Here is a 25,765-nt window from a genome sequence, read left to right as displayed (position 1 = left end):
GGAGTCAACAGTCCTCGAGTCTGTTCACAGGAACTTTAAGACACTACGACAGACCAGGTTGAGGTTCTACAAATTTTAAACGAGACACGAAGCACTCTAAGTACGCAGTGAAAATACTAGCATGTACAAAAATAATTGTTTATTGCTCTCGTTATATTTGATAATAAAAATGTTTACGAAATTAAATAAGCGAATGACGTCAGAATTGTTGAAAGAAATGGTCGTATAAATGACAAAAAAATTATCATTTAACATGTTTTGCTCTGAAAACCTCATGTCTCTCAAATGCGACAAAAATAACGAGCGTGTTTCATGTACTAGCCTTGTAAATATTTAAGAAAATAGTTATTGGCTCACCATGGAAAAAGCCCTCTATAGGCGATTTTCATTTTTTGATAATTTTGATGCCTAATGGGTGTACTTTCCCAAGATCATGATCAATACCCGTGTACTTTTTTTTATACCCTGCCGGCAACTCACCAGTGTGGTTTTATACAAAACAGACAAAATATGACATTTCGTAGGATAATTTTTATACGCCCACATTTTCATGTGGACATATATTGCCGTTGCCCCCGGAAGTCCATCTATGATTTGTTTGTGGACACTCTACAGGTTACAGTTTTTATCCAATCTGATTAAAATTCGTTTTTTTTATACTTTCGATGGCCTACACTACATGAAGATCTGACCGGTTGTCGCGTCTAGAGGTCATACGAGCGGCTTTTGACCCTATGACGTCAGACATTTGATTAACCAATCAGCATTGATGTTACTAGTGGGTTACCCACAGTTCCGTGCAAAACACGTCTAAAGCTCGCCGTAACAGACCTCACACCATTCAGAACACACATCAATGATAACAACTCTTCCAGATCCTAGTGTAGTAAAGACAAGTAAAACGAAATTTTGAACTATAAAGACGAAACGAAATAGGATCTGTGTTTTAATCAGATTGAATTTTTATCTGATTTTAATGGAACTTGAAATATAGGTTTATCTCCCAAAGATCTTGGTTCCTTTCGATATTGACATGTATCAGACCGTAACTTCATGGATCTGATTTTGATGAAACTTGAAATGTATGATTATGACCCAAAGATCTTGGTACCTGTCCTTCACGCATATAGGACTGTAACTTCCTTAATGATGGGCCCTGATTGTACCAGAAATCACGTTTTTAGCTTATGGTCTCTCTAGAGGTTACAATTTTTATCCAATCTTAAAAACCATTCAAATATATCACCGTTACATCCTAATGACAGTTACGTCACAATTTTTACCAAATTTCAATGAAACTTAAAAATAAACACAATGCCTAATTCGTGAAATATTTCTGGTAATCGTTTTCTTGGGCTTTGCTCTTATGGCACTTAGGTGAAACTTGTGATAGGTCTCTTTTTGTGGAGTTCTTGGTTTGAACCCAATATCAGTTCTTGGTCACGAACTTTGTTCGTGCAAACGCAACACTTGTCTTTTTTCACGATTTTAAGCAGTCCCATGTAACATGTTTTGCACGTGCATTCCCTGCACTCTGGCAATTTAAATACAGATCAAAATTTCAACATTCATCATGCCACGCCTCACACAAGAAAACAGGAAAAGAGCTATTGGCATGCTGGATCAGGGGACTTTATAGGTAGCTGTCGCCAGACACTTTAATGTCTACCCATCGACCATTGCTCACCTCAGACAACGCTTCCCCGCCACTGGAAGAGTTGCCGATCGACCCCGACCTGGAGCGCCAAATGTAACAACTGCTGCTCAAGATCGCCACATCCGACTACAGGTTCCAGTCAGCTACTGCTGCTGCCCAGGGAACTCTTGGAACATGGCAACGTCAGATCAGCCCTTAAACAGTCCGAAGACACCTGGCTGCTCTTGGGTTACACTGCCGTCGACCTTACCAAGGTCAAATCCTTTTGCATCGTCATTGACTTGCCAGACAGCAATGGGCCGCAAATCAGGTATACATGTATCTGCACAACACACCATGGCGAAATGTCATCTTCTCGGATGAATCCCGACTGAACCTCAGTTTTCCTGATGGAAATCACCATATCTACCGACGTCAACATGAACGCTTTGCTCGTAACTGCGTGCTGGAAAGGGATCGTTTCGGGGGAGGTGGTGTCATGGTTTGGGCCGCTATCAACGTCAACTTCCGGTCCCAGTTGGTGGTGGTCCAAGGCAATCTCAACGCTCAACATTATGTTGACGCCATCCTTCGTCCGATGTTGCTTCCATTGTTGGCTCAACATGGCGTCCGTCGACAGATGGGTTTCCAAGCATGACAACGCCCGACCCCATGCTGCCAGGTTGACAAGAGACTTTCTGAACAATCATCATGTCCGTGTTATGGATTGGCCCGCTATGTCTCCTGACATGAACCCGATCGAACACCTTTGGGATGAACTTGAACGACGGGTTCGAACTAAAGCCGTACCACCACGAACTGTTGCAGAGTTGGCACAGGCACTCCAAAATCATTTGCAAACAATCTCACAGCGTGAAAGCGACTTAGGCATGTGTAAGAGCTCAGGGTGGACATACCCGATATTCACTTCAGCAGACCCGTGCTTTGTTTCATGGTTCTTTGACGTTTCTGTTTTGTGCATTTGTAGCGAATTCTTTCATGAAATGCTTGTTATCTCGATTTATTAAGAGTTGTTGCAGTAAATAAACTTTGAATTTGGCATTGCATTTTTAATGGCTTTGAGTGTATGTTATTACTCTTAATCAGATTTTAGTGTATTGTAAGTGTTTCATTACCGACAAAAGAAACAAGCTATTGCCATGCAAGATACACCCACATTTTCAAGATATGAACAGAGAACTAGCCAAAAAAAAGCATTCAATAAGGGGCCATAATCCAGGATGTTACAGTCCGAAATGCTTCAATATCAAAAGTCTACTGGACGTTTAATTTTCTCAATGTTCTCACAATCATTAGATCAACACATAAGAAGCGCTACAAATGTCAGTCAAGGAGACGGAATGCATTTTAGGGATACCCTCACAATTTTTGTCGTCTTAACTTCACCTTCATTTTACTCTAACCCAGTGGGGCCCCATTTTGTTATTGATTTTTATACACCCACACAGAAGCCTTTTAATTTCAACAATTTTTATACGCCCACATTTTCATGTGGACGTATTATGCCGTCGCCCCTGTCCTTCCTCCACAATTTTTTTTTGGACACTCTACCTACAGGTCACAATTTTTATTCGATTTTGACGAAACTTGAAATATAGGTCTATCTCCCAAAGATCTCTGTTCATTTCGATATTGGCAAGTATCGGACCATAACTTCATGGATTATGGCCCCTGAATGTACGAAAAACGATGTTTTTAGCTTGTGGACACTCTAGAGGTCACAATTTTCATCTGATTTTGATGAAACTTGAAATGCATGTTTATAACACAAAGATCTTGGTACCTTTCGGTATCTGCACGTATCAGATTGTAACTTCCTGAATTATGGCCCCTGATTATACAAAAAAAATATGTGTTTTTAGCTTGTGGTCCCTCTAGAGGTCACAATTATTATCCGATTTTAAAAACCGTTCAAACGTATCACGCAAATAGTGTAAAAATGTGGTATATCAAGGCTGTGGACCCTCTAGAGGCCACAATTTTTATCCGATTTTTGATGTAACTTTAAATTTATGTTTATATCACAAAGATCTCAGTCCCTGTAGATATTTGCACATTTCAGACCATAACTTTCTGGTTAGAGTCTTGTAAATGGTCCCATTACCTACAAAAGAATAAATAGGCGACCACTTTTGTGGAGTGCTTGGGTGGCTTGGCTGCTGTGGGTCTATATTTCGGCCATCTATGTTTTTTATAGGTTCATGTATGAGATCTTGTAAATAAGTATGTAAAGCTAAAATAGACTGAATGCACCAGTAGTTTGATAACAAAGATATTCATGGAAATGTGTTTCATTTCCTGTTAACCTGTGCTTATTTTTTACAGGATATTAAAATTTTAATGTGATTATAAGTTGAATGAAAGACTAATATATCCAAGAAGCAAGATTTATAGGTAAGTGTATTATTAAAGAAATGCAATTTCAGTCCATACTTGTTTCAGTTTGGATACAAGGAATTTCACAGTAATGAAACAGCATGTGTCACTTTGGTGCTGCTTGAACTTTCAGTAATTTTTGACACATTAGATATCTACTACCTCCTGATACACGGTGTGTTGAACTAGAATTACATGGCACTATGTAAAACTCGTTTAACTTCTGTCTTAACAACTATAGTCAAAAAGGTCAGATGGTGTTCAATCAGATGACCTCCCAATGATTTCAGGTGTGTTCAATCATTGGATCCATATTATTCATCGTATTTATACGGACAAAATCACAAATAACTCACAAAATCTGATATCTGCTGTGTTCACAAGCTTGAGAATACTCTTGTTAAAAACTGTAACATCTATCACATGCAAAAGGTTTATGGAAAAGGGGGTAACTGGAACAGAAGGTTCTGGAATGTTGAATATTGATAGGGTTCATCCTTTCATGACTCCAATGCATCACACCACATTTGGAAATTATCTGTTGAAAACTGTAGCCTCTTTTACATTTCCAACTGAGTTGTTGACGGTTTGGCAGGGTTGATAATTCCATTACCCCAATGCATCACAAAAAATGTGAAAAAAAATCTGTTAAAAACTGTAGCCTCTATCATGTTAACAAGGTTTTGGGATAAGGGAGATAACTCCCAAATGGAAGGTCAGGGAACACTGAATTTCGATAGGCTTTCCCAGGTCACGAAGCCGATGCTTGACACTAAATTTGAATTAAGTTTTCTGATGGGCAAGGGGTAACTCTGGAACAGAAGAGTTGGCTATCTCATAACCCCAATGTTTCACACCAAATTTGAAAAAAAAATCTGTTTAGTTACTGTAGCTTGTATCACGTTCACAAGCCAGTTGTTGACCTGGATGGCGACATAATACGCCCAGCCCCACAACTATAATGTGGGCATATAAAAAATTTGAGGACTGATCAATTTGATAACTTCTCTTATGAGCTCCAAAATCTCCATGTATTTGAACTAAATGTTCGGTTTCCAGAAACGTTTTGCAACACAGACTATCGTTAGTGTGGTGATCTTTTGGCAGGTTATTTAGTCAAACAATTATTTTATTGTTATTGAAATTCATCTATGATTTTAATAAATGACATTTTCATGCATATGCAATATGAATATGGGACTTGCTTGATAGTGCAGTGTCTGAATCTGTTCTCTTTTAATTACGTTCAAGATGTTTTGTGTTGAAGACTTGAGTGTGTTGGTATTTGTTATTTTGGAGTTCAGGGTTATGCTTTACAATGTTGGGTATATGACTTTACAGAGGTATGCGTCTGTAAATGATGGAGGAGACTGTGATATAAATTGGAACTAGGAAATGACTCCAAACACCTGGTTGGTAATCTTTTTTTTTTTCTTAGTGTGATGCTCTTAAAAAAAATTCAAAGGCTCCCCCAATTTGTGTACGATCAACATTAAACTTCCCATTTTTGTTTTTTGGACAATTGTGCATTGATTGGCAGACTTTGAATTTTTGTAAGAATCTTTAAAATCCTTGCCTTCACTTGTCAGGGGTAGTGTCTGCAAGGATATCAAGGACAGTGTGTCCAATCGTTTGGATGTAACAAATTGTACAAAATTTGATTTTAACAATATGAACAAATAAATCAAAATTTTTCTCCCTTTCATGTACCTGTATTGATAAAACTTAAACACCAATGGATGATGATTAAGCACATTTAATTTAAAATTATATAAGAATAGACAGGATTTATAATAAGCAGGCCCCATAGTATGAAAGAGAACATAATAAATGCAGCAGATGCAAAGAATACAGAGATTGTAATACTTGTTATTGTGCTAGATAAAGTTAAATAATTAATGTGATAAAATCCTGTTTTCTAGCGTTTCCATGGCGAGTCTGTAAAATATAATCATTCTATATTAGCATTTTGTGACACCCAGTTGTTGGAGGGTGGAGGCCTAATTGTTCTTTATTACCAACAACAGGATGTTGGTCGCTGATTACCTTGATTGGTTTCTGTATTTAATGAGTCAATTATTTTAGACCAATCGTTATTGTCTTTTATAATAATTTAATTGTTCTTGCCGATCTATAATTGTTTGCATTATTTCCTGTCCAATAACATCTCCTCTATTCGATCATTTTCACTATTTTTATCATTATCAACCATTTACAGATCAGTCAATAATAACATACGATAAGAATGCTTTAATTATCATCAAGTATGGATTTACTGGAAATTTAATTTCACATGGTGCTGTTTTATTTTATATATTTACGCTTCCTATATTCATATTAACTTATTCACTAATCTTGCCATATGTAATTGGAATTTTGCAGATGAAAAAACAATGTGAATATTTCAACGATTTCCTTGCTTATTCTCTTTTGTGAATATTGAACAGTAGATCTCCTAAATCATGTACTAGTAGACCTATATATATTCAGTTATTTGTTTATTATATTTTAGTTTTTTGTTTATTATGTTCAAATCAGGTATTTTATTATTTGGATTATTGGGTCACTATAGGAATTTAGTTTTTTAACCGACTAGTCACTAGACAAGCTGTAACAGATTAGTAAGCAACAGGGTTGAATAATCCCAACTGTTTTTCTTGAGATTCAAACCTGAAATACCTTGTCTTGTGACCTAATCGCACAACTATCCCTACCCTTTGTTAGCATGATATTTGGCTTACAGTAACAATGCATGATTTACATTTTTCTGAAAATATAATAGATAATCTTCCAGCTTGGATTCGATTGGATTGGAAACCAGCCCATCTATTTGGTTCATTACAAATAAAGAGGGCAGTGGACTTGTTATATAGGGAGCAGCATAGATCGATGGAATTTTCAATATGTCATATCTTTGTAAATTCTGAATGGAATTGATACATTTTTGTACTAATATTTCAGTTAGAGATCCAACTTTCACAATATTGTACTTTGCAAGGGATTCCTATAGCACTAAAATTTCACCCAGAATAGTAATTTATGCTCATTTTAAGGAGTTTTGAAAGCTTTTGTTTTGAAGAGCTAAAAATGCTAGCCAATGTATTTTTATGGGGTATCACAATAGGATTTCATCATGCATATTTGGACAAAATTTCAAATAGTCTGCCCATTTCATTGATTTGCTTGATTGGTTTAATGATGGATTTTTATGAGAATTACTCATGCACTGGGATAATAGATAGATATTCATGTTCAATAATTTTTATTTTCAAAATTGGTTAGTCTGGTAACCCTAAATTATGGTTCTAACAATGTTTTCTGGTTAAAGACCAAAGAAACTAAAGGAATATTGCACTGGAAAACTGTAGTATTGATTAGTTTTACAATCTGCATAAACGTATGGGACCATGGGAATATTTGCTTAAATGAAGGCTAAAGAGAAAATTAATATAGTTGTATTGCATTAATAACTTACAACTTTTGACTGAACAGTTAAAAGAAATTTTGTTAATGATCTCATGGTTTCTACAAGAATCATTAATAACAAATCAAAATATATAGAGAGAAATGGGGATTAATGTGAATTTTTGGACTTACATGTTACATTATTAAAATATCAATAATTTGCCAGGTTACTGGGTTCTTTGGAAGTGGGAGGAAACTGGAGTACCTTAGAAACCTCAATGGTTTAGGCGGGCACCCATATTCCTTGGCATGTACAAGCATGGGATCAAACGTATTACTTGTAGTATATTGATAGCAAGCCTTATGATCTACAGCACAAGCATGCATGTTTGACCACTTGGCTACCCAGACTAAGAGCATTAATTATAACAATAATATAGGTCTAATGTCTAATGTATTAATATTATTGAAAGAATTAAGAAAAGTTTTATTAAAACAAAAGTTTGGTAATTTCAGAATAAAAGTAAATAGATTTATTAAAAGTACTAATTGGTTTCATCCACTACCTAAAGTGTACTGCATAGACTCCTCTATTTTTAGGGTTGACATTCATTACCTAGTGTCGCTTGTCCAACCTCATGTGTTTTCTCTGGGTCCTCCGGTTTCCTCCCACTGCTAAAGACCCCTACGCGCAAGCGAATTATTTAAATAAAATTGAACCATGTGTTAGTCCCGAAATGATCTAGTTTGTGTTGAGTGTCAGCGCCCCTGTTTGACTGGACATTTTGTTTGTGGACACTCTACAGGTAACAATTTTTATCCAATTTTGGCAAAACTTGAAATGTAGCTTTATATCCCAAAGATCTTGGTTCCTTTCGATATTGGCATGTATCGGACCATGACTTCATGGTTTATGGCCCCTGATTATACAAAAAAATCATGTTTTTAGCTTGCAGACACTCTAGAGGTCACAATTTTTATACGCCCACATTGAAATGTGGTCGTATATTGTTGTCGCCCCCGTCCGTCCGTCCGTCCGGCGTCCACAATTGCTTGTGGACGCTCTAGAGGCTAAAGTTAATATCCGATTGACTTTAAATTTATATACAGTGTTTAAGGCCATGAAACGAAGAAGCCTATTGATTATCGCGATTTCCGATAATTACTGCCAGAGTTATGGCCCTTGATCACTTTGAAAAATCTTGTGACACACTAGAGGCTAAAGTTATCATCCGATTGACTTCAGATTGATACACAGAGTTTAAGAGCTTGAGACGAACAAGTATATTGATTTTCAATGAATTTTTATGACTTGAACAGCTAAATCCATGATATTAAAAGTTTTGTATACTAAACGTTAGCATGGGGCAGAACTTTATAAAAACCAAACAAATTCTAATGGTTTTCTGATAATTACTTCATGAGTGTATTATAAATGTTTCATTACCGAAAGAAGTAAAAATATGCAACAACACTTGTTGACTGCCCGGACGATTTAGCTGCTGTGGGCGTATGTTTCGTTGCCTGGCAAACTATCTTTATCTGATTTTGATGAAACTTAAAATGTATGGTTATAACCCAAAGCTCTTGGTTGCTCTCAATATTGGCACATTTCGGACCGTAACCTCCTGGATTATGGTCCATGATTGTTAAAAAAATCGCATTTTTAGCTTGTTGACCCACTAGAAGTCACAATTTGTATTGAAGACACTCTAGAGGTCACAATTTTTATCTAATTTTGATGAAACTTAAAATGATGTTTACCCAAAGCTCTTGGTTCCTCTCAATATTGGCACATTTCGGACCGTAACTTCCTGGATTATGGCCCATGATTGTATGACAAATCGCGTTTTTAGCTTGTGGTCCCTCTAGAGGTCATAATTTTTATCTGATTTTAAAAACCGTGCAAACATATCACCATTACACCCCGATGACTGTTGAGTTCAAATTTCGTGAAAATTGGACCAAAACTGCCCGACACAATGGGCCGCTCCTAGTATGCAAATATTGTAATAGTATGTAATGTCAAGGTTGTGTTTATCCTCGAAAGAACTTGGTTCCATTCGGTATTAGCGCATATTTGGATCATAACTTCCTAGATTATGGCCACCGTTTGTTTGAAAAATCACATTTTTTGGCTTGTGGACTCTCTAGAGGTCACAATTTTTCAGCCATATAAACATATAAACCAAATTTCAGCAAAATCAACGGGGTACGGTTTAACTCACTGTGTGAAAATTCACATGGAATGACCCATAACACACTTTTTGAAAAAATCGAAAAAATATTGAGATGGCATTGGACAAGAATGGTTTTAACATATGTTAGAGACATCAGTAAAAACTATAATTCCACCAAGTTTCAAATTTTTAGGTGCTCATCTACCGGATTCAATTGGCTCGAAAATAGATTGACCCAAAATACAGATTTTGAAAAAATCGAAAAAATATCTAGACGGCATGGGAAAAGAATAGCTTTAATATATGTTGGAGACATTAGTACAAACTATAACCACACAAAGTTTCAGAATTTGAGGTGCTCATCTACCCGGTTCTATCGGCTCAAAAATACGAGGCAATTTTCGAAAACCATATTCGATGCCAATTGTCTGGGAATCTAGTGACGACTGGTGCGTTTTCATATGTTTCTTATATAGTACTACATCTACACACATAGGCGTACGAGGCTCAGAATTGTGAGATCGGTCATTAGCCGAGGAGTTTTTGAAAATGGGGTAGGGGTATGGCCTTGTCGGGGAAGGCTATGGTCTTGTCGGGAATGAATGCCCAGTTTGTCGAGAAGCGTCGCGCCGTCTGTCGAGTTCTGAATATTTTTAATAATATGGAAGCGGAAAGAAAGCAGTCCAGTCAATGATGAACACGTACGCCATCTGAATAGAACTAGCACGTACACATGGCCTTTCTCAGTTCTTCAGTACTGTGTTCCTGTATACTGGCATCCAACTCCATGCACCGGACGAGCCCAGTGATAGAAGTGAGCAGCTGAAAAGCAGCATAAGCAGTATGTTTATGCCTTCCCTGATAAAAAATGTGAAGTCTCATAAAATGAAAAATGTGGCAAAAGTAAATCGTTCGACTTGTTCTTGTTTTCGTAGTAATAGAGCTTGTATTTTAAAGATGACTTTTTACCAGTTTTTATGCTGCAACTGACATAATTTACTACCCGCTCCAAATTACTAGAAAGTATTCGAAATGCCTGGAAATCGCGTCTACAGCCGTCTGATACAGTTGAAGTAGCTTGTATTCTCTGAAGAAGTAGGTTTTTAGACTTACGAAACGTTAGATACTATAAAAGATGGTTTTGTGATACCCATGACTTTGTTTTTAACCACTCCCAATCAAATTAAACGTAACACACTAAAGCAAAGATTCGCTAAATAGGAAATCGTATGCAAGAACCGATAGTAAAGCAAACATGGATAGAATAAACCAGCACGCGGCAGTTTTCATCATCCCTTCTTTGAAGTGTCAGATTTGACAATGAACTCCTCCCACATGTATGGCACTATTGCGCATAGCATGTGCAGCTCAGTGGTTCTGTTGGGGCGATAAGTTCTTCATCTGTGAACATACTCTCAAAGCATGTCGTCAAGTGTCCATGACTATTTATCATATCGCAACCTGCATAGGTATTTGCATTTCAATATCCCCTACTTTTTTTGAAGAGTATATATTTTATTTCGAAAACTTTGAAAAATCTCGTGGATGCTCTAGAGGCTAAAGTTAATATCCGTTTGACTTTAAATTTATACAAAGTGTTTAAGGTCATCAGACGAAGAAACCTATTATTGATTTTCAATGATTTCCGATAAGTACTGCCTGAGTTATGACCCTTGATCACTTTAAAAATTTAGTTGATTTTATATCTATACACCATGTTTACGCCTATATATAATCGTTTCAATTGACTTTAGGATGATACACAGAGTTTAAGGTCTGAGACGAACAAGTACATGTGTATTGATTTTCAATGATTTTTGTTATCTTCAACAGCTAAATCCATGATATTAAAGGTTTTGTATACTAAACGTTAGCATGGACCAAACAAATTCTAATGATTTTCTGTATTATAAATGTTTCATTACCGACAAAAGTAAAAATATGTAACAACTTCTGTTGACTGCCCGGATGATTTAGCTGCTTCAGGTGTATGTTTCATTGCCTGGCAACCTATCTTTTAGCTTGTTCTCTGTCCTTATCTTGCATGGCAACTGCTTGTCTTTAAAAAAGTGATTTTTATAGAATTGATTTTTCTGAAGTTTTGGAAGAACATCACTTGTGCGTTTATCTAAATATCTAAAGGAAACATACACCCACAGCAGCTAAATCGTCCGAGCGGTCGACAAGGGTTGTCGCACATTTATTCTTTTGTAGATAATTGGAGGCATTTATTTACAAGACAATTTCATACAGATTAGATTATAATTTTCGTCGTTTGAGGGTTCACAAGGTTTTACAAACAGAAATAAGGGCCTAAACTCTGGAAGTAATGTACAGAAATTGTTGAAATTCTACCGACTTTTTATACGCCCACTTTTTCATGTAGACGTATATTGTTGTCGCCCCTGCCCGTCCATCCGTTTGGACATCCACAATTGTTTGTGAACACTCTACAGGTCACAATTTTTATCCGATTACAATGAAACTTGAAATATAGGTTTTTCACCCTAAGATCTCGGTTCCTTTCGATATTGGCATATTTCGGACTGTAACTTCATGAATTATGGCCCCTGATTGTACGGAAAATCACGTTTTTAGCGTGTGAACACTGAAGAGGTCACAATTTTTATTCGATTTGGTTTAAACTTAGAATGTATGTTTATAACCTTCAGATCACGGTTCCTTTCGATTTTCGCGCATATCGGACCACAACTTCCTGAATTATGGATCCTGATTGTATTTAAAATCATGTTTTTAGCTTGTGGACCCCATAGAATGTCAAAATATTGTGTATCAGGGTTGTGGACCCTCTGGAGGTCACAATTGTCATCTGATTGTGATGAAACTTGAAATGCATGTTTATAACCCACAGATCTCAGTGTCTTTCGATATTCGTGCATATCAGACCATAACTTCCTGAATTATGGCCCCTGATTGTACCAAAAATCACATTTTTAGCCTGTGGAGCCCATAGAGGTCACAATTTTTATCCGATTTAAAAAAAACGGTTGAATATATCACCGTTACACCCTAAGGATGGTTGAGTTCGAATTTCATAAAAATCGGACCGAAACTGGCGGACAAAATAGCCGCCCCTCTTTCGCAAATGGTGTCAAAATATTGTGTATCAGGGTTGTGGACCCTCTGGAGGTCACAATTTTCATCTGATTTTGATGAAAATTGACATGCATGTTTATAACCCAAATATCTTGGTTCCATTCTATTTTCGTACATATTGAATCTTAACTTCCTGAATTATGGCCCCTGATTGTACGAAAAATCGTGTTTTTAGCTTGTGGTCCCTCTAGAGGTCACAATTATTATTCGATTTAAAAAAAAACGTTTGAATATATCACCGTAATGTTTGTTGAGTTTGAATTTTGTGAAAATCGGGTCAAAACTGACATACAAAATGGCCGACCCTTGTACGCAAATACTGTAAACATCTGGTAAATCAAGGTTGCGGCCCCTCTAGAGGTCACAATTTTTATCCGCTTTTGTTGAAACTTAAAATGTAAGTTTATAACCCAGAGATCTCGATTCCTTTCGATATTCGCGCATATAGGACCGTAACTTCCTGAATTATGGCCCCTGATTGTACGAAAAATCGTGTTTTTAGCTTGTGGACCCTATAGAGGTCATAATTTTTATCCGATTTAAAAAAACGTATTATTATATCACCGTTACACCCTATGGATGACCGAGTTTGAATTTCGTGAAAATCAGCCCAAAACTGACAGATAAAATGGCCGCCCTTCGTTCTCAAATAGCGTAAAAATATGGTATATCAAGGTGGTGGACCCTATAGAGGTCACAATTTTAATCCTATTACGATGAAACTTGAAATGTAAATTTATAACCCAAAGATCTCAGTTCCTTTCGATATTCGCGCATATCGGAACGTAACTTCCTGAATTATGGCCCCTGATTGTACAAAAAATTGCGTTTTTAGTTTGTGGACCCTATAGAAGTCATAATTTTTATCCGATTTAAAAAATCGTATTATCACCGTTACACCCTTAGGACGACTGAGTTTGAATTTCGTGAAAATCGGCCCAAAACTGACAGACAAAATGGCCGCCCTTCGTTCTCAAATAGCGTAAAAATATGGTATATCAAGATTGTGGACCCTATAGAGGTCACAATTTCTATCCGATTTTGTTGAAACTTGAAATGTAAGTTTATAACCCAAAGATCTCGGTTCCTTTCGATATTTGCGCATATCGGACCGTAACTTCCTGAATTATGGCCCCTGATTGTTCGAAAAATCGCATTTTTAGCTTGTGGATCCTATAGAGGTCATAATTTTTATCCGATTTAAAAAAACGTATTATTATATCACCGTTACACCCTAAGGACGGCTGAGTTTGAATTTCATGAAAATCGGTCTAAAACTGAGAGAAAAAATGGCCGCCCCTCGTTCTCAAATTGCGTAAAAAATATGGTATATCAAGGTTGTGGACCCTATAGAGGTCACAATTTTTATCCGATTTTGTTGAAACTTGAAATGTAACTTTATAACCCGAAGATCTCGGTTCCTTTCGATATTTGCGCATATCGAATTGTAATTTCCTGAATTATGGCCCTTGATTGTAGGAAAAATCACTTTCATTTTAGTTTGTTTTCTATCCATCTCTCGAAAATGTGGGCATATCCTGCCTGGCAGCCGCTGGTACTAATTCAAATAATGCATATAAATTTCATACAGAATGGATTATAACTTTTGCCATTTGAACGTTCACAAGTTCAACAAAGTAAAACAAGGGTCATAAATTTAGAAGTAATCGACAGAAATTGCTGACATTCAATAGGATTCTTGATTTCACTAATTTAAATAATGCATATAAATTTCACACAGATCGGATGATAACTTTCATCATTTGAGCATTCACAAGGTTCATAAGTAATTAAAATGCTGAAATTCAATAGGATTTTTCGTTTCACTAATTTAAATGAAGAATATAAATTTTGTACAGATCAGATGATAACTTTCGTCCTTTGAACATCACAAGGTTAAGCAAAGTTAAACAAGGGCTATAACTCTAGTCGTAATTATTGGAAATTGCTGAGAAGTCTTTGTTTCACTAATTTAAATGATCTGTGTAAATTTCATACAGATCGGATGATAACTATTGTCGTTAGAGCATTTACAAGGCGCAACAAAGTGAAACAAGGGCCATAACTTCAGAAGAAATGAACAGAAATTGCTGAAATTCAATGTGATTCTTTGTTTTACTAATCTAAATGACGCATATAAATTTCATACAGATTGGATAATAAATTATGTTGTCGTAGCGTTCACAAGGTTCAATAAAGTAAAATAAGGACAATAACAAAGTGAAACAAGGGCCATAACTCTAGACTTAATTAACGGAAATTGCTGAAATTCAATAGGCTTCTTTGTTTCACTAATTTAAATGATGCATATAAATTCCATACAGATCAGATGATAACTTATGTTGTTAGAGCGTTCACAAGGTTCAACAAAGTGAAACAAGGGCTATAGCTCTAGACGTAATTAAAGGAAATTGTTAAAATTCAGTAAGCTTTTTCATTTCACAAATTTAAATGATGCATATAAATTTCATACAGATCGGATGATAACTTTTGTCGTTGGAGCGTTCACAGGGTTCAACAAAGTGAAACAAGGGCCATAACTCCAGAAGAAATTAACGGAAATTATTGAAATTAAATAGACTTCTTCATCTCACTATACATGTATATCAATTTCAAAACAATCAGATGATAAATGTAGCCTGTAGAGTATGTACAGATGGACGGAGCGACGGCAATATACGACCACATTTCCAATGTGGGCGTATAAAAATGTATTTTTCGAACAATAAGGGGCCTTTATCTAGGACATTATGGTCCGACATGCATCAATATTGAAATAAACATACATTTGTCTATTTATACAAATTAGTTACTTAGAAAGTGTTGACATAAACATATAATTATTGTCAGGGCTTCATGCTAATTAAAAATGTGTGATTGTGGTTAAAAGACTTACATAATGGTCAACAAAGTCACTGGTGTAGTTGTTCGGATGGTACAGAAACCACGGCCCTGTGTACTCATTAGCCCAGAAATAAGCCCTATTTCATTTACTTATTCAAATTTTGGATGAGCTTACATAATATTCATTAACGTTTGAATAAATATATGTATGACATATAATACATCAGTAGTTGTCAAACCTACATTTATTACTTCCTATTACTTTACTATTCTCATTAGAGTTTTAATAAAAGGTTTTGAAAATTATATCTAAATACCTTACATATCAACTTTAATTATTTAAAATGTCAGTGGTAAATACAGCAGAAACGGGTCAAGGCTTTCACTCCTGTCACATTTCATATCATGTAATCAGTACATGTGCATGGTAAAAATTTCTGAAATTATTGATTTTGTAGAAAAACTGGTTTTGTCTCCTAATTAAACAACAGATGAATTTTCTAGTTAAGGCCTCACTGTGTGTGAGCTGATTTTTAAACCAATCTTTGTTATTAACTGTTTGTCATAGGGAAAAATGTGAGAGCGATTTGACAAGCACTGGCCAGTTATTAATGAAAAATGTCAGAATTTGATTGCAACCCCTGCCTGGATAGCATGTCATCATTCTTCTGGCTCCTAAGTGCAGCTTCTAAAAAATTGACCCCCAAAGTAATCGGAAGCATTTTTGTTTTTCTTTCTATAAATTACATGTTATGAGGCGTAAAAGGAATAATTTTGATAATGCCTTTTTTTCACATTGAATTTATACAGGGTTTACTGAGCCAGTCATAACAAGGGTGACTGACAGTGAATTTAATGATATCATCTGGCAATGAAGTTTCATTTTTTTTGTGAAGGAATCTTGACAGAATGTGAAAAGAGAAGTCCCTAGTTTGATATACATCTCTTGATGAAGACATTTTTGTCAATGAGTTTTATTTTTTGGACTTTGTAGCTAAAATTTAATATTATATTCAAGATTTCTTCTTTTTTTATTTAGCTTTCATTTAGTTCCTTTTTCCAGAAAATTATCTCTTGGTGCTTTAAAAATGTTCTGTTGTACTTGTTTTCTTTAAGATTTCTTTCTTTAATGTCAATAATTTTCAAGGCTGACAGGACAGTTAGACTGCATATTGTGGGGTTGCCACTCTGGCATTATCCCTTCTGTTATTTTTTGTTTTGTTTTGTTTTTTTACTACAAAAAAATAACACTTATTAAAACATGTGGAGAAAATATAGGTACACAACATGTAGCCTGATGTACATTCCCTATTTTATAACTACAGGACTATCAGCTTTCTAATTACAAACTATTTGTCATTCTGAAATGAATCTGACTTTTAAATAATTTTGAAAGCAATAAAGGTTAAGGGATGAAAATAAAAATCATCTTACTGGGGCATTCGTTATTCAAGAGTTAAATCTGCCTATTGCCAGCCTTTCTTAAAGCCTTAAATATTATATAAATTATTAATTAGACATTTATTAACATGACAAGACCATAATCAACTCTCGATGCCATTGAATGGCTCCGAATTTAAGTAGATCAGAACGGTACGGCAATTTAATGATTTAATTCAAAAATGGAGAAGTAAGGCTAAGACTCAAATTACCAGCATCATGGTTACGATAATGAACAATCAATGAACACATCTTGTCAAAACTACAAACACTGATTACTTCGCTCAGGATAAAGTAATTCTTTATTGAAGTCTATTGATTTTTAACAATTTCTGATAATTAATGTCAAAATTATGTCCCTTGATAACGTGGACATATGTGTATGCTCTAGAATCTAGAGGATAAATTTATCAACCTATTGATTTGAAATTTGACGATTGATTTTCAGCGAATTCTGATAATTACTGTTGGCGTTAAAATCTTGATTCCTTCAAAAATCACTACATCTGCTCCATTTCCGGGACTTTGTTCTTCTAAATTCTTCAGATCAGTTTCTTCTGGATACTCCCACATATAAACTGAAAACCAATGAGGCTTGAACATCTTCATATAATGCAGCAACTTTATTGAACTTTTCCTTAAAACCCAACAAACTTTAACTTCATTCAAATCAAACTTGAAAACTGTTCTCTTTCAGAAGTATAATATGACTATTATTTTAGTGTGTTTTGTCCGGTCAGTGTCAAAACCCCCTTGGTCAAAACCCCCTGGGACTTAAATTAAAAACGGACCCCCCCCCCCCTTTTTATTATTTTTTTTTATATTAATTTATTTCCTTTATTTATTATTATTTAAAAATAAATATTTGAAAAATAAAATATTTTTAAAAAAAAAAAATATGATGACCAACTAAGACAATTGACCACACATTAACATAACATAATCTGCTTTTTACTAGGAATAACATAGCCTCAGTTATTGTAATCATTCAAGTGAAAAGCAATTATCTGATCAATCTCAACTGAAGTCATGGCGCTACAATTTAAAATCTCCTATACCCCCCCTATTCCCAGCAGAACTCGGGAATGTTCATCTGACAACACTTGGTGGTGGGTCTCGCACTAACAATCTATGTGAGTCTTGGAACAGGGCGTTTAGTGCCCTGCTGGGAATATCAGACCCCACAATCTGGCGGCGGCCTCTCGAACATCTCCATCTGGATCACAGCAATGTCAAGAATGCACTCATGCAATACTCAGGCAGACAACCACCAAAATACAACAGAAGATCTACAAGAAAGACTTTACAACTTGTTTGCAAACCATAAAAGGTATTGGGCACACCATCCAATGGAAATAATTTCACCCATATAATTGCAAATAAAATATAAAAATAATTGATTTTGTTGTGTACTTCACTTCACAAACCACAAAAACATAATTTTGAAATGATTTTAATATTATATAATATAAAAATGGGGGGTTTTGACCAGAGGGGGTTCTGACTTAGGGGGGTTTTAATAATAATAATATCTTTATTATGGTAAGAAATTAGGCCAGGCCTTTTTACAATTCTGCCCTTGAAACGTAACAAAACAATATAAGAACAACAAGAACAACAATGAAAAAAAAAAAAAAAAAATGCAGTAAGGTTAACTACCTTCTCTATTATGAATTAAAATTATGTACATAAGGTTTACTAAAGTTAGGAATGTCAATGTATCTTTAAAAGAATATTCGCCTTAAAGTCTGATAGTACAGTTGTGTTTTTAATTGAGATAGGTAGATTATTCCAGAGACAAGGTCCAATGTATTTTAGACTATTTTTATATACTATTCAAAAAAAGTAGGGGATATTTGATTTTTAAGTGTTATTAAAGTCACCTAATGAAACTGACGAAGAAACAAATGACAAAATGAAATGAAGTTCACATTCATCGATTTATTCCAAATGATCGTTAGACTAAGTAAGGCACAGACTGACCATTATAAGGGTAAAATGATACCCGGGGTCAAACAGCAAAGTTACCACAGCATCACAACCAAGTCAGTAACGGGTAAATCCTCCTCTGTTTGCCAAACAAGCATTGATCCGACGTGGCATACTCCCAATGAGACGTCTACGGTCATTTTGGTCCAGATTGTCCCATTCCTGTTGCAACGCAGCAGCAAGTTCTTGGACATTGGCAGGACGTTGTTGACGTTGACGTAACCTCTGTCCAAGCATGTCCCAGACATGCTCGATGGGGGAGAGGTCGGGACTCAGTGCGGGCCAAGGTAATGTGGTGATGTTCTGTTGTTGGAGGTAACCTGTAACGATCCTGGCCCTGTGACATCTTGCGTTGTCATCCTGGAAGATGAAACGGCGGCCATGACGTCGTGCGAACGGCACAACATGGACTGCCAAGATGTTGTCCCGGTAGTACTGGCCTGTAACACGCCCTGCAACAACATGTAAAGCCGTTCTTCCAGCAACAGTGATGCCTCCCCACACCATAACAGAACCACCCCCAAATCGATCATGTCTGATGACATTAACGTCTTGGAAGCGCTCGTTTTGACGACGCCACACCCTCCTACGTCTGTCCAAAAAATCAACAGTGAACCTTGACTCATCTGAAAACATCACATTGCTCCAGCGACGATTATCCCAGTGTTGACGATCCCTACACCAACGACGTCTTGCCTGAATGTGATGATCTCTCAAACAAGGGATCACGCGAGGACGTCGGGCGCGAAGGTGACCCCTATGCAGTCAATTCCGAATCGTCTGGCCACTCACTCTCACACCAGTGTCTGTTTGAAGACGAGCGCTGATCTGATTTGCTGTGATGACACGATTTCTCAAGGCCAAGGTACGGATAAATCGATCCTGGGCTTGAGTTGTCGCCCGTGGTCTGTCCTGTACAGATTGTGTATCACGGTATCTGGACCATAGCCTGCTTATGACAGACTGAGAAACATTCATCGTCCGCGCCACAACCGCCTGTGTTGTGCCGATCTGTAGCATGCCAAGGGCACGTAACCTTTCATTTTGGGTAAGCCGACGCATATCAAAATTTGTTTTCTGGTCACTAAAACAATTAAACTGATGTTTCCACCCTGGAATTCAATGCCACAATGACTAACATTCAAAGTCAGAGTCGTGCAAATCTTGGGTTTTTGTTTCTCTAAACCTGTTCAGGTAATTGGTCCATGGGTCAAAGTTATGTAATTTTTTTTTAATTTTTTTTTTACAAGCTATCTTTGAGACTGGAATTATACACATATTTATGGGTTGATTTTGGTATGGACTGATGGGCATGGGTGAATAAATTTAATTATTAATTATAACTTTCGTGTACAAAAATAATTTTGAATCAACAATGTAAGGTTTTCTTTAAAAAGTTGTTTTTTTTAAATTTAAAAATAGACAAAGAGATAACTTACAATTGAAATATTTATATTTATATATATATAACTAAAAGATTTGTCCTTATTTTGTGTAAAATATTGATTATTGATAAAAGCCTCTGGTATTTTTGGCATTTGGCTTTTAGTTGGTGCTACTTTAACATGAAATAAATTAATATCCCACAAGGAAAATGTTTGTGTCATAGTATGTAAAGAATGCAATACAAAGCCAAGGGAAATCAAAGATTTGTTCTTCTAATCTAGTAATGTAAAATATCTTGATATTATTTTTTTTCTTTTATCAAGGTATGTCATCATAGATTGTCTGTGAACTTAGTCTGTCCACAGGATTAAAGGTCAACACAGTCGCAGCTTAATACTGGGATTAATTTTGTTTTCAAACACTAAATAACACTCCCTTTTCCCAAGGAATTAATCAATACAATGAAGGGATGTGATTAAGACACAGTGGGAACCTTATATTTTAATTATTTCAGGCAAATCTTTTTAAATACTTTTAATCCGCAGACAAATAAAGTGACTCGTCATGTTGAATGTATTTGATCAGAAAGATACCCGGGATTGCGTATTTTCAACAAAACCATGATATGACAGAATGAAATCTTTGTACATTCATAACTCTTTTATTTTGATTCATATAAAATCAGGTGAATGAATATATACACTTTATAAAATAAATATAATTTTTTTATTTTCGTTGTTAAATGATAAGAGGTTTTTTTTTTTCAATATTTGGTTAAATTTATAGCTTCTCAATAGTTGAATGGCTGAGTGATCTAATCCCTGTAGATTATAATGTCTGTTTACTATGAAAGTAATGGTTTTCATCCTAGGCATTTATATGACAAGGCCTAGGGTAGCTGCCGAACCTCATGGGTCGTCCACTCCAAAAAACTTATGTGCCGAAATAAATATATCTTAGTTCCAAAATAACATAGTTAATGTAGCTTGGGGCATCTCCCCTTCCACCCTATGCAGGATAACCGCACAACAAAATAAGAACGAAACAAACAATGCATACATTTAGATAAACAGACATAACTTATAGCTAGACCTGCGGTGCAGCTATGATGGGTTTCATACAGGGATCTTTATCATTCGATTATAGTCTGCTGCAGCTTTTGATGTAAATAAAATGATTCCGTCACTATAGTCTACAAAGAGTTGATTAATACTTGTTGATTATTACTTGTCAATCAACTTACCTGCTAATCCTTAAATGGCATACCTTAAATGTGGTGAATGCTGTCTAATTCAGTTCATGATCCAAGTAATTAGCACATTTAACTCATTTATGATAATCACATAAATACACAAGGTTGCCGATTGTTCATGACATGTAAAATAAGTAGCCTACTGATATCCAAAATTATTTTCTATATTTATGTAAATGCAAATAGTGCTGATGTCGATCGCCATCACACAGTTTAATCATTTTCCATGTCAATGAAAGAAATATTAACTCTACAACAAAATATGTTGTACTTGTTGATACATAACAAGCAATTTTTATGATAATAACAATATTGTCCTAAAATACAACCGAAGCTGCTCTTTGTACAATGATGGTCAGTTAAAAAGAGTACGCGATCAACAGTTAAAAGAAAACGTTACTAAAAAGATGGGTTTTAAGATTCCTTTTAATTAAAACTCAATTGAAGCACGGCACTTAAGTTCTATAGGAAAATCTTTAGAATTCCACAGTTCTGCTGCCGCAAAAGCAAAGGAACATCTTCCGAAAGAAGAGTTTGCAGTTACTAAGGTACTTAGTTTTGGAACAAAGATTTTTGGTAAGGTGGTAGGGTTGAATTAATTCTTTAATATATAAAGGAGAGTCATCACATGACAAAGCACAGAAAGTCAGCATGAGAATTTTAAAATCGATTCTGGTCGTAATTGTTAGCCCGTGAAGTACTTCAAAACGGGGGTAATATTGGCGTATAATTTAGTTCTTGTAACAATTCTCACAGTTTTGTTTTGAATCTTTTGTAGTTTATTAATACAATATGCTGGTAAGTTGTAGAGTAACGAGTTGCCGTAGTCTAGAGGCGAGGTCACCAAAGAGTTAATTAATGGTTTCATAGGGTCAATGTCGAGGAAATTGCGGATCCGTCCTATTTTGTGAAGTTGGAAGCTTTACAGATTAAGGAGATGTGAGCATTCATGTTCATTTTCTTATCCAAAATTATAGCAAGATTTCAAACACTATTAACCAGGTTAACAACAATATTACCGATTGAAATATTACTAACAGGTATTTTGGATAAAAGATGATTAAAACCGATTTGCACGAACTCATTTTTATCATCATTGAGCTTTAAGAAGTTCTTTTTCATCCAGCAATTAATAGCTTCAATGCACAATTAAAGTTTACGCACTCAAAGAGATTCATTTTCGGGTTTAATTCAAATGTAGAGTTGAGTATCATCAACATAGACATCATAATTCAGATTGATCCCTGAGGCACACCGAATTTAGTGTAATCGGTAAAGAGAAATGGTCCAAGCACCGATCCCTGAGGCACACCAAATTTAGTGTAAGCGGTAAAGAGCACAGGTCCGAGCACCGATCCCTGAGGCACACCGAATTTAGTGTAAGCAGTAAAGAGCAATGGTCCGAGCACCGATCCCTGAGGCACACCGAATTTAAGTTCTAGAGAGGAAGACTTAACATCAGAAAACATTATGAAGCCGTTCTAACAGTAGTGACTGGTCGAAAGCGGCACTTAAATCAGGAAGAACCAGTAACACCATATTTTTATTGTCAAGACTGGTAAGGATATCATTATTTACACAAGGTTAGGCTGTTTCTGTACTATGCTTGTTTCTGTATGCTGATTGGAAGGGTTCGTTAAGATTGTGTAACTTCAGATGGGCTTTGAAATGTGCTGCTACAGCCTTTTTAATAAGTTTGGGAGATGAAAGACAGGTTTGAAACAGGTCTGTAGCTTTTTAAGATGTTGTATTCTAATGTATTCTTCTTGAGAAGTGGAAAAAACAACGCTTCTTTCAACTCATCAGGAATTTTTCTAGTAGATAGGGATGTACAAAGATTAGGACAAAGTTCTGTAGAACAGCTTTTAACAAGATGGGTTGGGAATACATCTAGCTCACAAGAGGAAGAGGATGTAGAAACGATTGATTTTCCAAGACTCCATTGGAAAATTCACGGCAATTTTGCAATTCTACCATCACCTTGCATGACTATGGGTCACTGTCATACCAATCAATGCTTTCACATAAATTTTGCAATTCTACCATCACCTTGCATAATTATGGGTCACTGTCATACCAATCAATGCTTTGAACTCTAATTACCATATTATAATACCACATACCATATAAGGCATTGCATACTATAAAAGCTTAAATATGGCCCAGAAACTGCACAATCTGTACATGGAAGTCTGCTATATCTTTTCACGATTGATTACGCTCAATACCTTTTAATAAAGAAGATAAGACATCACAGACTTTTCGTTTTCAGTATTTATCATATAACTGAGGACGTAATTAATCAGGAATATTACTAAAGCCGGTTCATAAATTTAATATGGATAATAACGAGTAGGTGTACCAGATTTTCATTATTTTTGCCATAAACGTAAATATCATTTTAGAATATCATATGCTACATAACAAAATATCAAGAAATATTTTTTGTTTAAGCCTTTTAATATTAAATTAAAGGGAATAAAAGCTTCAGCCTATTTCCTGTGCTGGGATAGAATTTTAAGGTCAATAAATGTAATTTGTTCATTAATACTATTTAATGTCAGAAAAGCACCACTGATTGACAAATATAATTGTCATAATTTTATGCATCAACATTCAGCAGTGCCGTGCCTCCTTCTGATCGTATAACTTTTAAAGTCGAACATTTAAGTGTACATGTCAGCTTGTTGTTTATTTATTTGTTATCTAACACCAAGCTCCAAATGCTAAGATCTGAAAAAAGATGCTCTGTTGTAGCAATATGAAATAAAAAAAAAATAGTTTTAAAATGAAAACTAGGAAGAAAAAAACCCAAAACATATTAGTTATATTTGTGGATTAGAGTGCGAGTTTTGAGAAGCCTGATCATTTTCTTAGCACAAGATTAGTATGTGAGGTCTACTAAACTCTTCACAACCAGAGTTAGATCCGCAACGAATCAAGCCAAACAAAACAAAGTCTCCCTGCACTTGGCTGTATGAAGAGAGCTGTTTGTTTTAAAGGAGAACAATAGGTGTCAATATTGGGGACAAGGGATCAAAAGGAAGAATTGTATACAGTTCTGATAAACAAATTTAGTTAGCGATAAGGTAAATCGGATGGTTGGTTTGTCTTGACACTGCTCAACACTCAGGATACAGCCACTTGTGGCATACCATCAATATATGTTATTATCAAGCAACCAGAATGCTTAACTCTTTTTTTTTGTTGAATACTATATGGATAAAAGTTTATAAGTACATTGTGTACCATTGTAGAGGAAGGATTAACATTATTATAATTCAACATGACAATCTTAAATGTGTTTGATGATGTCTTATTTTTTAAATTCTTTTTTTTTTTGATTTGGTATTTGCTATATCCAAGGATTACTCAGTAATCGGGTTCTAATCAGGTTTCTTATTTTTCATTCGCAGTTAATCGGTTTGTTTTGAGTACCCATGGCAATGGCTTATTCAGAGCTTAGACAAGTAATGTGCTTATCTTTTGCAGAATAAGGTTTGAAGATCTATTAGAACAATATGTAATAGAGCAAATGAATATAATAATACCTATTTCAGTCAAACTGATCTATGAAAAGCACAAGAAAATAAGTTCAGTATGTATGATGCTTGAAATTGGTCACTGACCAACTAACCTCTGAATTTGTGTTTCATGCTCTTTTGATGACAAGTCCACTGTTAATCTTGCCACAGTAAACAAATTTAAACTAGTAATCTTTTTTGTATCCATCTGTAACAGATTTGTTTGATGAGATTCCAAAATATGACTGAAAGATGATTAATTAGAGTAACCCATGGCTTAATGGACAGCAACATCATGTACTTTATCAGGTACAATTTTTGAAAAGTACTGAATACTCACCATTCCAGAGTACCGAGTCGCAATAAAAAAAAAGAGAAGAAAATGTGGTTGTGTCAGAATGATCAAATTATTGTGTTGAAATGACATTAACCCCTATTCAATACTATACATTTACACTCTCATGTGGTTTTAAATCAAGAACATATTGTTTCTTTTTGATTTCAGTATAGATTAGAATTTTGTCTTCTGTATATATCTGAATTAATGACACCAAAAATTTCATTTCACTTAGATTTTAATTTCTTAAGTTTATAA

At 35.4% G+C, this 25,765-nt stretch overlaps 1 long non-coding RNA gene across 1 annotated transcript; it reads left to right on the top strand.

Annotated features, from left to right (window-relative positions):
• The first annotated feature begins 3,980 nt into the window (after positions 1–3,980).
• Positions 3,981–20,933, top strand: LOC126814499 (uncharacterized). The gene is made up of 3 exons (XR_007677626.2): positions 3,981–4,051; positions 5,285–5,445; positions 20,718–20,933. It is a non-coding gene; the product is annotated as an uncharacterized LOC126814499 (long non-coding RNA).
• Positions 20,934–25,765: the final 4,832 nt, after the last annotated feature.

The sequence above is a fragment of the Patella vulgata genome, chromosome 3 (genome assembly GCF_932274485.2).
Source record: "Patella vulgata chromosome 3, xgPatVulg1.2, whole genome shotgun sequence".
In the NCBI taxonomy this organism is placed as follows: Eukaryota; Metazoa; Mollusca; class Gastropoda; family Patellidae; genus Patella; species Patella vulgata.
This window is presented reverse-complemented; position numbering and strand designations above follow the sequence as displayed.